Here is a 17,319-nt window from a genome sequence, read left to right as displayed (position 1 = left end):
CCCTGCTTGCATTTAGAAATCCCCAGGGCCCAAGAGTTACCTTATAATCCCTATCCCAGTGGACCAGATTTGAATTTTATAGTAGTACAAAACATAAATGAATTGGGATCACTTTGATATCCTATATGTGATCATTGTAGAACTATCTCGGCAAACGTCATGTCTATAAGATATTGTCGTTGTCGGGTGGAAACCTTGTATGTCCAAAACAGTTTTTATTATTTAAAAATAAATCTGCTAAAAGACAAAGTAGAAATATGGAGGTATTTAATATCAGAGGTTACTAAGAGGTTACCGATGGCAACGATATATAAGATTGATTAATCATTGTTTTCCCAAATCCAAATCTGATTCATTCAGGCGCGGATTAACATTTTTTTGAACTCTCGGGTTAAGCCGACTCCTTTAAAAAGATCTTAGATACAATGGCACGTGCCATGCTTCCTTTCACACCTGTTCTTTACCTCAGCCTTGCTTTAACATGACGCTCACATTCTCCTCTGTGCCGTTATTCATTCACCAGGGGAGCAGTTGATAGACGCCACCGGGGACTCATTGTTTAGATTCTCCCGTTTCATATGTGATTTTTAACATTGCCCTCGACACAGAGCGACGTGCTGTGACTGAGCAGTGAGGGCTTTGACATCCTGCTCATGTTTTTGTGTGTTCAAAGATGGTAGATAAAGCGCTCCCATGTCTGTCCTTTACCCGGAGAGCTTACGGTTTGAGCTTCAGCTGTCGTTTCAGTCGCTGGCAATTAAAGGGGAATCAACATTAAGTGGATATGCTCCACCGTAATTTGAGAGACACTCCTAAAGCCTGGTGAACATCTCGTACAAGAGCCCTTTGAAGTAGTGTAAGTGACAGCTCGACATAACCGGACTTAAAGCCGTGACCTTCCAGTTAGGGCCACTCCTCTTCCATTCTCTTTCTCTTTCTCTCTCCCCTCTTACTCTTGCCATAAATGTCCGCTATGTTGTTGTTTTCTTATTGATAGACTGTTTACCCAGGCCAGTGGACTCGCAGAATGTGTACTGAGTCGTTAATATACGACCACAGCATGGCTGCATCAACAGTCCGGTCTAAATCTGGCCTGACCGGAGGAAAAAGCCACGACACGCCCAGCTGTTCACCGAGGGGGAGAGGGGGGGCAGTGAAAACTACCTCCTCAATAAATATGTTATTATTTTATAATATATATTCCTAGTGTAGAAAATGGAAAGCTGTTTGGTGGAATGCCTACCGGCAAAGTCTGGGGAGGCCAGACGGATGGCGCTGCTTAAACAGATAGAGAGGAATAAACACTGTGTGTGTGTGTGCGCGCACGCACACACACACACACACACACACACACACACACACACACACACACACACACACACACACACACACACACACACAGAGCATGGTTTAGAGAGCGTGGCCAGGGTAGAGCTGTCAGCCAGACTGTAAAGATGAGGAAGGATGTGACGCGAGGAGAGACGAGGCTGGAAGGCTTATCCGGAGGGTGATGGTGACTGGTGAGATGCTGGTGTGTGTGTGTGTGTCTGTCTGTGTGTGCGAGAGAAACGGGTGTACAGTCTTAGCCTTGGTGAGGTGTTGTGTGTCCGACTCCTACTCCATGTTCAGCAGGGTGTTGTTCGTCTGTGGTTTGCTTAAGTTTGTGACCAGGGTCACTCAACCTCCTTCAGTCCTTCCTGTCCTCAACGTTAATCCTAGGTGGTCAGACGCACGCACACACACACACACACACACACACACACACACACACACGAGCGCGTGCATGCATCTGGATGTGTCACCTCTCGAGCAGCAACATTTCTCTTCCTAATCCCAGCTTGCAGCAGAGAGGAGGATGGAGGGACAGGGGGCAGGGCAGAGCCCAGCCAGGCGTGAATTGCATTTTCCCCCTGACAGGGCTGATAAAGGGCACCCAGGCCCAGCCCAGCCCAGCCCGGCTCTGGCCTGCCCACAGGGCTCATGCTACACTGTGGTGGAAACTAAAGTAACTAAGTACATTTATTTAAGTACTGTACTTAAAGTGTAGTTGCTTATTTTGGGCTACGCTTGTTTCCTAAATGTTGTTCAAACCAGTGGATGTTAAACATTTACATGTCAAGCAATGCATTTGCCCAGCCCCCCCTTTATGCTATTGATGTAAGCTAGCTATTTGCAGTTATTCTGAAGGCAGATGTCAGATTTATTGAAATATGCAACTGGAGTTGCATATTTCTTTTATTCCGTCATTTTGACGTTTTGACCTTTTAACATGGAAAAGGACTATCTGTCTCAAAATACAGTTTGGCTTTTTGAAGGACATTTATTTATTTTTTACAACGTTGGCTACTAACAGTATAATCCCATCCCCAGGCCAGTCTGTTCAGTCACTAACCTTAAGCAGATAAAATATGATCCCATCTTTTATGAGCTTCCAGGAATGGTGAACTCATATTATACACTGCATGCAATATGTAGGGTAGCGTGTGCGTGTTTGTGGCCAGATCTGTTAAACCTGATTTACGATGGTGTCCTGCTCAGAAATTAGAAGATCTACAAGCTGACAACATGTCGCACGGCATCACGCTGTGAGCTTAATAGATCTGCTATCTTCCTGAGCGGGACAGCATCGTCCAGTGTGGGTACCGTGGAGGTAGTGCATGTCTCTGTGCCACCCCAGTTAACCTCCCGCACCAGCTGTCAGACAGGAAACCCAGTAAGGTTTGTGAAAAGGAGAGGAATGACACTGAATGTCACGCAAAGTAACTAAGTAGATGTACTCAAATACCATACTTAAAGTAAAAAAGAAATTGCTTACAAAAATCTGTCAAACGATGATGTCACAAGACTATGGATTTCTGAACTTCCACAGCTCTCCTAAGAGACTTGGACCGAGTAGACAGTTCTTTTTTGCTATTTTATTTTGAACATTAGTGAGTGGCAAAGTCCTTTAAGTTTTCCTTTCACTTCTACTCCACTACATCTCAGAGACAAAAACTGTACTTTTACTCCAGTTATCTTGTAACTTTTGTTAGTTACTTACAAAACATTGATTACAAAAACATAACCATGAACCACTTCAGCCCTATAAAAACCGGCAATTTGAAAATAGCCGATGAACTTGCAGATCTATTCTCAAAAGAGAACACTTAAAATGGGACATTCTGCATAAGTAGCCCTTTTACTTTTGGTACTTTAAAATGCATTTTGACGCCGATACTTAAAGTAAATGTTGAATACCGGACTTTTACTTGTGTAACAGAGTATTCCTACATTGTAGTATTGATACTTTTACTTTAAGTAAGAAATGTGAGTACACCCCCCCCCCCCCCCCCCCCCCCCCCCCCTCATGCACACCATTAAATGTTGTGGCATCCTGGGCTGACCCCTGTGTGTTGTGCAGCTCTGTGCTGACTTCTGTAACACTGTAATGTCTTTATAAGCTGCCGGGCAAGCCACTAAATTAATTAGGCTACCCCCTGGTGGCCAAGATGAGTCAGTGACGTTCTGAAAACACACACACACACACACACACACACACACACACACACACACACACACACACACACACACACACACACACACACACACACACACACACACACACACACACACACACACACACACACACACACAGAGAGAGAGAATTGTGGCATTGCACACTAATGGCATAAATCACATGGTTTCTCGCTCTATTTTATGATCACACACGCACACGCAGAAGCACTCGTACACACAGTGTGGTCATTAAGTCTGTAACAGGAAAAAAGGGAAAGGCCAAATAGCATGGGTTATATTTAGCCTTGTTGATTGAAACCAGGGGAAATCTGAAGCAGGTCTTCATGGAATTACTGTGAGATGGGAGTGGCTGTGTTGGCCATTATGTCGCAGAACACAGTCATGCTCCTGTTTGGACTGTAGTGTGTGTGTGTGTCAGTAACTGTCTTCTCTGGGATTGTATGTGTACTGCAGGCTGGTACATCATGCATGTAGATCAGGGGTCTTCAATGTTTTCAGGCCAAGGACCCCTTAGTTCACAGAGATGAAGCAGGGACCTCCACAACCTTTTTCATAGATTCCATTTAGTTTCATCGTTTGACAGCACAATCAGTGTATTTTGGGTTTGTGTCAATTTGTGTTTTCAAATATACTTAGTCTGCTCTTTTTCCCCTCTACACCAAAGCTCTTTGCCAAAAATAGCCGATCTTCAAGCTCACAACGCCTCGCAGCGTTGTGTATTATTTTTGGCTAAAGTTATCAGAATATGGACACTAGGGTTCAGGTGGTTAATATAAAAAATTATTTGGAGGACCCCCTGTAGTAACTCTGAGGACCCCCTAGGGATCCAGGACCCCCTGTTGAAGACCCCTGATGTAGATGATGATGGCAGCTAATACATTTTGCTAAGTCTCGAATAAGTCTATGGACAGGAAAGAATCCCTTTTGTCTTCACGATTGGACGAACTATCTCAGGATTAGTTTTATCAGAAAGCCATGCAAAGAGTGGAGGACCATTTGATGAATGTGAATGAGGGAGAGAGAGGGGGGGAGGAAGGGATGGATGGGGGAGAGATGATAGAGAAACAATGTCTGCATCTCCCCATCAACGGCAGAGGACACTGTAATGATAATTAGACAGGGTAATATTTTGCCCCTCTCATGATACATTTGGGTTGGTACTGTAATCACAACTATTAATTATTGGTTATGTGTTAATGGGCATCATATGCCATCATACACCATTAAAACAGAAATAGGTAGACCAAATAATGGCCTCTGTGATTTTATTGAACCTGATGGCTAGAGAGATGGGTTGGACCATGTTCTGGGTTTTTGTAATGGCGTGGAGACTAAGGTTTTCAAGATTTCTGATGAATTGTGCGAGCATCACAGATGCAATTCCGTGTGCTTCCATACAAGATGTTGCATAAATGGAGTGTAAATTCTAGCGTCCATATTTAAGTGACTCAGTGACTCAGTAGAAAGAGTGACTGTCTGGGAATCTTAAAGTCCCCCAGTGGTCCATATCTCTAGTTTTGTGTTCTTGGCATTGTAGACGTTGCCATGGAAATATGTCTTTAGTCATTTCGTCCTCTCCTCGCTTTGGAACACCTGTCATTTGGTTTCACCCAGTAATTACAATCACGAAATACAACAAACAACAAACTCATCATCACCTTTCCTTCTCTCTCCTACTCCCTAATGCCCATGTCATCCGTCTGTCTGTCTCTCTCTACCCCTCATTCTCTCCTCTTCTTCTTCTTTCCCCCTCTCTCTCTCTCAGATAATTAGATTGTCTTTGTGCCTGGCTGCAGTGCAGCATGTCAATTCCACCAAAATAACTTGTCTTGCCAGCACGTTCCTGCTCTAATTCCCTTAACGGTGTGTCTCTGTACGTGTGTCTGTCCGCACGTAAGTGTGTGTGTGTGTGTGTGGCTCCATCCCTTCCCTGTCTTTGGCTGCATGTGTGTCTGAGACGAGTATTCATTCTCGTTGTGGCGGGCTGTGTGCACCCGTCTCTGCGCGCATAAACGTGTCCGCTTATGCATGTCTGTGACTGTATGTGTGTGTGTGTTTGTGTGCATACATCCGTGTCACCAGTGTTCAGTGTGCAGAGCGCCATGACGCGTCACAGTGGTGACTGCGTTCTGACTGACAGCAGAGTGGCGGGCCATCTGATAACTTCCATCTTCAATTAAACCCTATCTGTAGCGCTCTCTCTCTCTCTGGCACACACATGCCCACGCACAAACACAAATGCTCTGATTGGCCGCTAGTTGACTGACAGTTGGGCGTGTCGTTTCCGGTGACCTTGAGGTGTCGTCTGCGAGGGCATTTTGATATGTGCGTCTATTTACAAATTTAGCCATTTAGCAGACACTAAACCCACTCTTATCCAGAGCGACTTAGAAAGTGCAAGATCAGAATGGCCTGAATTCTAGTCGGCCAACAATGGGTGGAAAGCTGTCAAGTAAATAGAGTGCAAAGAAAACAATTTAGTGTCACAAAGTAACAAGGACACCAGCTAAACATCAAACCTAGCATCTGTCTAAACGCCACAGTACATCTAAATGACACTTTCGGCATCTGTGGAGAAGGAAACGACATACATCTGTGTAAATAGAGTCCATAGCATATGTGTAAACAACATATGCCTTTGACCTTATATCTAGCGTCTGTGTAAATAAAGCAACAATAGGCAAGGAACGATGCAAGGAAATAAGGAATGCTATAGGGGTTGAGGTGAAACCACTTGTGTTCCCCATGTGCATAGCAGAGCTGGCTGGCACGATTATTTCAAACTTTTACCTTGGTTACAATGAATGAAAAATGTGTGAGTGAAAATAGCCGATTGGCTTGTTGATCGCCACCATTGTTACGTGGTTAATCGGGCTAATCGATTTAGTTCATCATATATATGACAGTGGTTCTCAAACGTGGGGTCGGGACATGCTCACAACGCCTCGCGTTGCGAGGCGTTGTGAGTATGTAGATCTGCTATTTTCACCATATTTATCTGCGGAACCGAGTCACATTAAATGTTATACCTACAATTCCAAGTGCTTGTCAGGTTGGGGGTCCCCAGTTCAAATATGTTTATTTTGGGGGTCATGGCCTAAAAAGGTTTGAGAACTCCTGATATAGGAAATAAAACTAAAAGCATAAAACCTACTCGTCGATTGTGTACAAGATTAAGTCTGTTAGTGGTTCTAATGTTTCAATAAATGTTTTCAGTTTATTGCCCGGTCCTAGCTCTCACACCCTTGCTGTGCTGCTCTCACACCCTTGCTGTGCTGCTGACTCTGTGAAATGGGACACTTGAGTCGTAGACGTACGGTGTTAAGCAACTGGTAAACAGCCCTGACTGGACCGGGGCTTTAAAGGAGCAGCTGAGAAGAGAAATACATTTGCAGACAGCACAGGGCTCTCCGACTTCAGCCTCCATTAGCATGGTTAGCATGTACAGGAGCACATTATTCCCAGTTTGTCCATGAAGCTTTAGTTTGCGTCATGGTTGCTATGCTAATCCACACCGAATAGCGGCTCTGTATTACACACTGCAACGCTTTGCCTAAAAATGTCACGTTGGGCTTGCATTGTAACTTGTGATACAGGCTAAAGTGCTGTCAATTACTAGTAAGACACCTCAGGGTGACTTGCGACCTCAGGGCGACATCGCGCCAATTCTTGGCCATCTGGCCAGTGATGTATATGGGACCAGTTACTCATATATGGAGACCCCTTCATGATAGTTATGTTATGTCAAAACATGCCCATATATGGACATTACCAAATATGGGCATTCCCATGTATGTCCTTAATATTGATAACATAATATCCATAATAATGTCCTTAATATTGACAATATAGGAATCTCCATATATGGACATAAGGGGGTACCCTAACATTATCATTTTCGGTCTGGGATTTAGCCAGGCAGTCGGTCATGCTGATGAACGTGGTAGTTAAGTGATGCTCACAACGCGTTGCAACGCATTGTAGATCTGCTATATTTGGCAAAGGTTTCCCCATGAACAGGGAGGGATGCCAGGGCTCAAGTGGTTAAGTTGACTGTTAAAACAATCTACCTCCCCCTCCTCTCTGGTCTCCGTGGTGCCCGAGCTGCTGGGTCGTCACAGGAACAGCTGTTTGATCCCAGTCAAGTCTTCATTTGCTGGTTATTAGCCCGCCCTTTGATGCCAAATGACTCCAATTGAGCATCACAAATGGCTTCTCTGCAGAGGGATTGGGGGGGCTGCAGGGATTGATCACAAAAATCGCCTCATGCACTCCCTCGGTTGTTGGAGGCGGCATGTCGAAACCCGCCGCCGGTTGCTCATGGCTGTTGTTTATGATTCTTTAAGTGCATGGAAAGCAGTCAAAGGACGCTCGTCTGTCTGCCCTTGGCTCAATTGCTCGGTGCTTCATGTTTGTCTTTTCCCAGTCAGTCTCCACCAGCCATCATTCAGGTGACACTAATTCAAGGCAAATCGCTCGTTCATTCAATACAGTTGTTTTTTCTTTTTTTTTCAAACTGTTTTTCAATGGCGGCCTCATAATGAGTGTTTAATATTTTTCTTTGCTGTTTGAATGTGGGTGTAAGCCACTTTAATTTGCACCATCTCTCTCTCGCACACTTAAACACACACACGCGCATGGGTGCCTGCCAATATCGGGGAGCATACAAAGCGGCGCAGTGTGACCTTGTAGAAAGTACAAAATATGCCTTAAGTGGTTAAATTAACACTGGGGAATTGACTGTACAGCTTTTTTAAAAGTTCCTTGTCTGAATGCATGCTCATCAACAAGAAGAGCAGTCTTTCAGCTGGCATAACAGAGGGCCAGGAGAGATGCCCTGACTGAGCCTGAGTAGAATAATGAAAAATAGACTAGCGGTGTCATTTCCAGTTAGCTGCGTGTGTGTGTGTGTGTGTGTGTGTGTGTGTGTGCTGGGGACAGTAATTAGGCTAGAGGCCGCTGCAGACACGCTTTTCCTGGCAGGTGGACAAGATGTGCATGCTGCAACACACTTGTGCGTGCGTGCGTGCGTGTGTGTGTGTCGACAGAGAATAACCGGGAACTAATTAAAGGGGAAAGCGAGCGAGCGGCTTGAGGGGGGAAAAGAGAAGAAGAAAAAAAAATAAGAAATGTGCGACGGTGGAACGTGAGCAACTTATTGCCGCTGCAGTGCATCACTGCCACAGGAAGCGGTACCGATTTTTCCGGAGATAAGATATAAAAATGAAGACGGCAGTGCCGTTCTGAGCGGACGGGATTTGGATCCCCGTACGTCTTTGCCGTGTTTGCTCTTGCGTGAAAGTCATTAGGCGGGTTCCCACGAGGGTGTCATCACATCATCATGCCACAGCCTGATCTCCTCCTTCACCCCCTTAAGTCATTAGCAGCCCCAGGACCGTACCACACCTCATCTCACCTTGCCTCACCTTGCCCACAGAGAAAGAGATCAGGGGATATTTAGATCTCACTAGTTAGCCAGCCATGCGTGATTATGGTAATTGTTTTTTCTTATCCTCAGTTAGTGGGTATAGAGGGTAATTAAACTGATTTCTTGATGGATTGATGGATAAGAAATACATTTGTTATGGTTTATTTTTAATGTTTTTATTATTAACCTATGCGGTCACATGCCTGAAAACCGTGACGTGTGGAGGAGTTGTAAATGAGCCACAAAAACCTTCAGGTGAATATATTTAGCACGGCTCTCTGTGTTGCAGTGCTCGCGCTGCTGTGCTGTGTCCGGCCCGTGTGTCTCTACAGTCATTAGGCAGGGAGGGAGGGAGGGAGAATGAAGGACAGAAGAGGCAGGTTGCACACAGAGGGATCAAAGGAGAGACACACACACACATGTATCCAACGCAGGAAATGGAGATGTGGATGAAACATGACATTGTCGTCAGTCATTGCTGCCAACACACCCCCACTCCACCACCACCCCCTCCTCCCCACTGTTGCTGGACCGCACAGCGTACACACACACACACACAGTCTCTCTCTTTCTCTCCCTATCTCTCTCTTGTGTGTGTATCTCTCTGTGTCCCGTCTTCTTTCATCCGCCACAGCAGCCTATCCAAACGCTGTCGCGTTGGTGTGCGTCCTAATATAATTAGTGTCACGTTTAAATAACGTTTAAATCTTTCCCTTCGTTGTTGCCAAAAAATAAGACTGTATACAAAATATTCCGTATGTGCTTCCCGCACACGGAGCGATGCACTCGGCACAGCCTCGGCATTCACTTGAGCTATTCAGTTCATGTTTAGTTCATCCAAGACTCACAGCCTGCGGATTTGATATATTAACCAAAATGGGGGGGATCTGGCAAATCTTCTTTATGTCTGATCTGTCTCTCTCTCTCTCTCTCTCTCTCTCTCTCTCTCTCTCTCTCTCTCTCTCTCTCTCTCTCTCTCTCTCTCTCTCTCTCTCTCTCTCTCCTATCTTTCCTCTTTCTATATCTCCCCCTCTCCTCCCGGTGGGATAAGGCTGCAGCTACGTAGCGTAGCGTGGCTAGCATAATTCCACGGCGCTCTCAGCCTTGTCAGAGGGCAGTCTCCTATTGACTTATGCTGATTAACCAACGCTCGGATGAACACTGAGGCAGAGGCGGGCTGCTATTTAACTTATCTCTCTCCCCCTTTTCTACTCTTCCTCCTTTCCCTTTACTTTTTTTTCTCATTTGCTTATTTAAGAGTTCGCGAACCTTGCTCTCCGCTCACCCCTTGCTGCTGTTTCATCCGGCATCAATCTCTGCTCTTCCCTCCATCTCTCTCTCTCTCTCCTTCTATCTCTCTCGCTTCTGCCTTCCAAGTCCATTTCCTTGCCGCCCGCAACCCCAAAATAAACTCAAACAGAATTATCAAAGGAGCCTTGGATTAGGCGCTAAATGCTGGATGTGCTGAATGGAGTGCTTTGAAGTCTATAGGGCTTTGAGGCGAAAATGTCACCCGTCAGAATCAAAGTCTAAACGTCCACTCGCGCGTGCTCCTCAAATGCCCTGGGATGGCATGGCATCGCCTCGCATCCCCTGGTTTCGTCCGTACTTCCCTGCGGGCCGTGGGCGATATGGAAAAATACAATATCAAAATATTTTTCCAAGCTGTATCACGATAGACGATTTTATCACTATTCTTTCTCATGTTGGTTTTTATGGTTATTTTGTTCTTATAGTTACTTGACAAAAACAAGACTCTGGTTTCCTTTTGGGAGGTCTAAATTGAACTTTACAAGTATATAACTTACGGGTCCATTTGGTTTCATTTGTATACTGTCAGAGTTAAGTGGAGACCTTGATATTTTCAAGTTTGAGAACTACTGAGTTAGACCAAAATGCAGGTTCTGCAATGAATTTCTGTATTAACGATTCAACAGGATTTTTTACAAGGCTCCATCAATTGTACCACGATACATACGATATCTCTGAAAAGGCATATTGTGGAGACATTGTATCGTCTAAACGATAACTATTACCGTATCGCCCACCCCTACTTTACCTCCGTTCAACCTCACCTCCGTTCAACCTCAACCCAACCCCCCACACCAGTCCCCTCTCCATCTCAATCCTTTTCCTCCCATCCTTGTGTCCAGCACTGCCTCTTGATAACCTGGTTGTCTCCACCAGCCGAAGGCTGAGGGGAGAGTATGTTTTCCCCTCCGTCCGTCCGTCCGTGCGTCCGTCCGTGCGTCCGTCCGTCCGTGTGTCCGTCCGTGTGTCCTCGCAGTTTGTGTGCAGCTAATCTCAGTCGCCGTTGGCCCGGTCGCTGCCAAAGTGAGCACACACATTCCCTGGATGCCAATCTAGAACCTCTGCCCTAAATTTTTCAAATGGGCTTTTTCTAGCGCCACCTAGTGGCCGTTCGCAAGACACATTTCTGTGCACTACTCTTACAGATTTTGTCAAAAAATCCTACAAATCGGTAGGCAGCATCTCGACAGTCATGTGATCTACACAGATCTGTCCGATTTTGCATATTCCATCCGGATTGGCTAAGATTGGCTTCCAAAATTTGTAGGATTGAGCCGTTTTGAACAAAATGCCTCAAATCCCAAACGCAAAGTGCAATTATCATGAAATCGCGCACACACGTTCCCACTAGGCCGAGGAAGAAAAGCCACTTATTTTTTTTTTATCAGCCTCATGGTGGCGCTATAACAGGCCGATTTGTGGTTTTACCTATAACTCCACCGATTAGTTTCAAACTTTGTAAGCGCACTCCCTAGAGGCTAAGGATAAACCTTTGCCCTGCATTTTTCACACCAGCCTTTTATAGCGCCACCTTTGGACCGACTTATGTAAAACACATTTTTGGATATTACTCCTTGAGATTTTATCCAAAAATCACGCAAATCGGTACACAGTATCTCTATAGTCATGTGATCAAGTCCGATCCGTCTGATATTTCATATTCCATCCTGATTGGCTAATATTAGCTTCCAAAGTTTGCAGGATTGCTCCGTTTTTGAACAAAATGCTTCAAATCATCAACGCAGCTTGCGATTACCGTGAAATTTGCCACACATATTCCCACTAGGTCAAGGAACAAAAGCTACCTTTTTTCACATTGGCCTGTTATAGCGCCACCAGCAGGTAGCCTTTAGCAAAACAAATTTTTGGAACACAATGCTTCAAATCATGCATGCAGCGTCCGATTTCCATGAAAGATCTATGGTGAAGAACATATGCCACCCTTTTTACATTGGCCTATTATACAGTAGCACCACCAGGACACACAGCCTGGTGGAGACCTGTGCTCGGAAGAGCACTGCTTCTAGTTGGAAATGTATTGTACGGTGTGTGTAGTGGGCTTGTGTGTGTGTGTGGGTCACGCAGGGGAAGTGCATGAGATGGATTTAATTGAACGCATGAACATTTCAGCCCGCAGATGAATGAGCGATAAACGGGCGGGCAGCCAGCCGGCGGTTGGGGAGGTTGCGTGTAGTCGAGAGGGAAACATTGATTTATTTATTCTGCGAGAGATCTGCGCAGGGAGGGGGAGGAAATGTGTGTGTGTGTGTGTGTGTGTGTGTGTGTGTTGGGGGGGCTGACAGATATGCAAAAGACTGGATGCAGCGTGTACATAGACAGACACAGACTGGATGCAGCGTGTACATAGACAGACACAGACTGGATGCAGCGTGTACATAGACAGACACAGACTGGATGCAGTGTGTACATAGACAGACACAGACTGGATGCAGTGTGTACATAGACAGACACAGACTGGATGCAGTGTGTACATAGACAGACACAGACTGGATGCAGCGTGTACATAGACAGACACAGACTGGATGCAGTGTGTACATAGACAGACACAGACTGGATGCAGCGTGTACATAGACAGACACAGACTGGATGCAGTGTGTACATAGACAGACACAGACTGGATGCAGCGTGTACATAGACAGACACAGACTGGATGCAGCGTGTACATAGACAGACACAGATGGGGAGAAGAGAAGGATGTGTGCTGAAGGAGGGTCCTGAGTAGGAATGGGACGATATGAAAATGTCATATCACGATTATTGTGACGAAAGAAATCGCGATTTACGATATTATTGCGATAATCAAAATCCATTATCCTGGTGCGGAACATTTGCCAAAAAATAGCTGATCTACAAGCTTGTAGATCGGCTATTTTTTGGCAAAGACATTTGATAGAGTGAAAAAAGACCGTATCAAGTACGTATATTATAAGTACCTTTTAGAATTACAGAGGGTTTAAGTGGTACCGGATATGCAGCTCGGCAAATAAAAAGTGAATTGATCCCAGTACATGACGGAGGACGATATCACGATAAAGTAAATATCCACGATACGATTATTGTGTGTTTTTTTAACACGATAAAAGATAATATCGCTTATCGTCCAATCCCTAGTCCTCCTGAGGCAGCAGTGAATGGTTGAGGAAAAGACGGCTTTAGTTTAGTACGTGTGGAGAGAACAGGGGTCGGTGCAGACAGCACAACACCACTGTTCATCTCTGTGCCCTTGCTCCGATCTCTCCTTTGTAATTTGGGGTGAAGTAAAAAAAAAAAATATATATATATATATATATATATTGGAGGAGGGAGAGAGGGACATGAGATACAGTAGCGGGCCAGCCATTACTTTGGTATGAGTTGTTGCCCAATAAAGCGGTTGAGGTCAGGACAGCGAAGGGGGAAGACTGAGGGGAGCGAAGATTGAGGGAGAGCGGCAGAGAGAGATGGCGGCGCCCGATGTAGCAACAGTCTCTCGATGCACCGCACCGAATGAACTGCTGCTCATTTCCCTCAAACCTGCGAGCGCGTCGATTGGTATTCTCCTCGCAGCTCGGCCCAGCCACCGCTCGCTCTATTGCCCCGCGCGCACGGATGCATGATCTCATTTCCTGTCTCCTTCTCACCATCGCCACAAACAAACACCAGTGTCACATGAAACGATTGTTCTGCTTCCCCGAGCACTGTCGGTTGGAACCCGCCATCGTCTCCCACTCACACCATTCACACCGCAGCGGCGCAAATCATAACAACGCGGACACGCGCGCGCTCGCAGCACTTGTCCTGCGCGCGCACTCGAATGCCCTCTCACACAAAACGCACACACTTTTCAACAGCAGCCAGCTTCTGAGTGTAGCCGAGGGTGTCTGCAAGAACTCTGTGTGTAGTTCTGCAGTCGGCCACTCAAACATGGAGATGCATACATACACACACACGCCATAACCCGCCTGTGGAGTAGCGATAACGGGGCGGGTAAACAAAGACCCTTTAATGTCAGGGTAAGCCCTCGTCCTGAAGGGGGCCTGGTGTGTATGTGTGGGTCTGTGTGTGTAGTTGTTGCTCTCTGCCTGTGAATGTGTGGGTCTATATATGTGTGTGTGTGTGTATGTATGTGTGTGTGTGTGTGTGTGTGTGTGTGTGCTGGCTTTCAGAGCTCGGAGGAAGAATGCGATAAAAGAGATGGGGTGAGAGAGGGGAGAGAGTCCATCCACCAAGGGTCCCAATGTCTCTAATCTCCTAATGCCGTAAATGAGGGGAGGGAATAGGAGAAGAGAGGCGGCTGAGAGAGTTGCAGAGTTGGCGAAATAAAGAGTTTATGCATGTATTCTGTTCACCAGATGGCGATGGCAAGAGTGCATTTGTAAATAGAACTTATAAATGATTTTTTTGCTGGGTTGTTTATTTATTTGTGTATTTCCTCCCCCTTGTGTTAGCTGGAGCTGATTTAGCCAAGGAAGGCTAAATCGAGTCTTTGATGACTAGTTGTGGGAATAGCGGCTAACAGTGAAAGAGTGCAGCTTTTGGAATTGAATATCGTCGTTGTCGGGTGGAAACCTTGTATGTCCAAAACCGTTCATTTTGTATTTATCATTTAAAAAATGAACTAAACTAGTGAAAACAGCCGATCTACAAGCACACAACGCCTCGCGGTGTGCTTGTAGATCTGCTGTTTTCACTACTTTTGTGCGACGGCCTTGTGTGATGAAGCAGGGCTTTACTTTACGAAAAAAACATACTTGGAGATACGAGGTTTCTGCCCGACAACAACGATATATTCCATACATAACTTAATGTAAGTAGGTTTACTAGTAGGGATGAATGGGGCTTCATTTCCACTTCACTAGAGACTACTGCAAGTGGTGACATGCCCCCATCGTCATATTCCCCTTGGAATATGGCCTAGGGGCCGCACTTACCAGTTACCAGACCACGGTCGGGGAAGAAACGAGAGTACTTGTGTGCCTGTTGAACCTGGATTTCTTTGTAGTGGCTGCGTAGGCGGTGAGGTATTTCTGGTGAGCTTTGTAGAAGTGAAGTGAAGGTGTCTTTGGCAGGGAGGCTGCTGTATCCATCCTACACTTCTTCCTGGCTAGGCCTGGTGGAGTGGAGTTACTGACGGGTTTAAGCATCCCTCTGATGACTCCAACACACGGCTTCTCCATTGTTTCCATATATATTCCAACAGCTTAAAATGGCACTCGCCCTTTTCAAACCGGCCTCAGCGAGAAGCGAGTCAGACTTCAGACTGCAGAGCTGAAAGGCACTAAAGGCCAACCAAATATAACGTAGGTAGAGGTCAATATTTAAATTCTAACCCGCAGTCAATTCAGGCTGTTTTTATTTTCTCTTGGACATTTAGAGTAGACGTCTAGTTATACCTGGTAGGTTTTAATTGGACAAGGCAGTGTGTGCTGTCGCTACTATAGTGATGAACACAGATGTGTAGTAGAAACACAGACTTTTGATGTGGCCACTAGGGATGGGACGATATGAACATTTCATATCACGATTAGTGTAACAAAAGAAATCGCGATTTACGATATTATTGCGATAATCAAAATCCATTATCCTGGCGTTGTGATCTTGTAGATCGGCTATTTTTTGGCAAAGGCATTTGATAGAGTGAAAAAAAGACTATCAAGTACGTATATTATAAGTATATTATACCATTTATAGAGGGGTTTAAGTGGTACCGGATATGCAGCTTGGCAAATAAAAGGTGAATTGATCCCAGTCCATGACAGAGGACGATATCACGATAAATTAAATCTCCACAATACGATTATCGTGAGTGTTTTTTATCACGATAAACGATAATATCGCGTATCGTCCCATCCCTAGTGGCCGCATCTCTGAATTTTCCTGCACTGAGACCAGGCAGTGCGTGCACACGCGCACGTGCATAGCATTTGTGGCTGCTAGCTTGCACAACGTTTTAGCCAGATGTGATCCCTGGTCGCTGCCGCGCGTCTGTCCTGATTGCGCTCACGTGTGTGTGCCCTCGTCACCATTAGAAGCAGTCCCCAACGTCAACAAGACACACACACGCACGCTCACAATTTTGCTTATTCTATGCATACACTTGCTTGAGTTGAGCACCAAGGAAAGAACGCAGGATGGGTTATTATTCCACTGTGGAAAAACCATCACGTTTTTCTTTTTCCATCCCCTTTTTTATGGGTAACGGCGGGACATGAGAGTCACTTTTAGCCTCTAACCTTCCACCAGAGACTAGTGGTGGCTAACTGGTTTAGTTCATAATTACATTTCCAGTCACTGAAAGCATGAAATTCCCCCTTCTAGTCTTCTCTCCCTCTCCCCCTGCTCCATCCCTACCCACTTCCCTCCATCAGTCCGCTGCTCACTGTCATGTCCAATCATCATCAACATATTCATGTCCAGGGAGAGACTGACAAAGCGATGGTATAAGCAACACACAGGGAAGGCAGAGGGAGTGAGATGTTAAAATGCCATTTCCATGTCAGCTTGGTGAAATCTTGACTTTTTGGATTGGATACCTGCATGGATTTATTTTAATTTGTACGCCCGTAGGGCAGGTTGTCTTTAACAGGCGTTATCTGTATGGAATATGTATCCCCACAAAAGTAGACTAATCAAAGCACATGTTCATGACATCCAGCCATGATAGCCAGAAATGCATGTAATAAATAAATAAATAAAGGTGCTATAGAAATGCAGACCATTTATTGGTGAAATATGTAGCCTATAGCTTAGCTATTTGGGCATAGATTCTCCATAATAGGACACGGACATAGCCAGCTTTTCCTGTATTTTTAGTTTTATTCACAAACTCCACACATAGTAACTTACTATCGATAATTCAAGATTGGACAGGGATGCCATGCATGCTGTTATTATATCCTGTTTAAATGCTGTCATTTCCCCATCTTTAGCTAGCTCAGTGGTTACTGTGGTAGACTCTGATAGGGTTTTAACTGGCAATAGATACCATGACCCCTTCCTTTGATTGGCTGATTGCACCTGCCTCCTGTCCAGTACCCTCAGTCATCCAGCATGATTATCTTGTG

General features: G+C 45.3%; 1 protein-coding gene across 1 annotated transcript in view; it reads left to right on the top strand.

Moving 5' to 3' along the window:
- qkia (QKI, KH domain containing, RNA binding a) overlaps positions 1–17,319 on the top strand; it is a gene marked incomplete at its 3' end in the record, with an annotated part of 97,092 nt that overhangs the window by 34,050 nt on the left and 45,723 nt on the right.

The sequence above is a fragment of the Nannobrachium achirus genome, assembly GCF_963921795.1.
Source record: "Nannobrachium achirus genome assembly, chromosome: 20".
Taxonomy (NCBI): domain Eukaryota; kingdom Metazoa; phylum Chordata; class Actinopteri; order Myctophiformes; family Myctophidae; genus Nannobrachium; species Nannobrachium achirus.
Note: the sequence above shows the minus strand (reverse complement) of the source record. Positions and strands in the feature narration are given on the sequence as shown.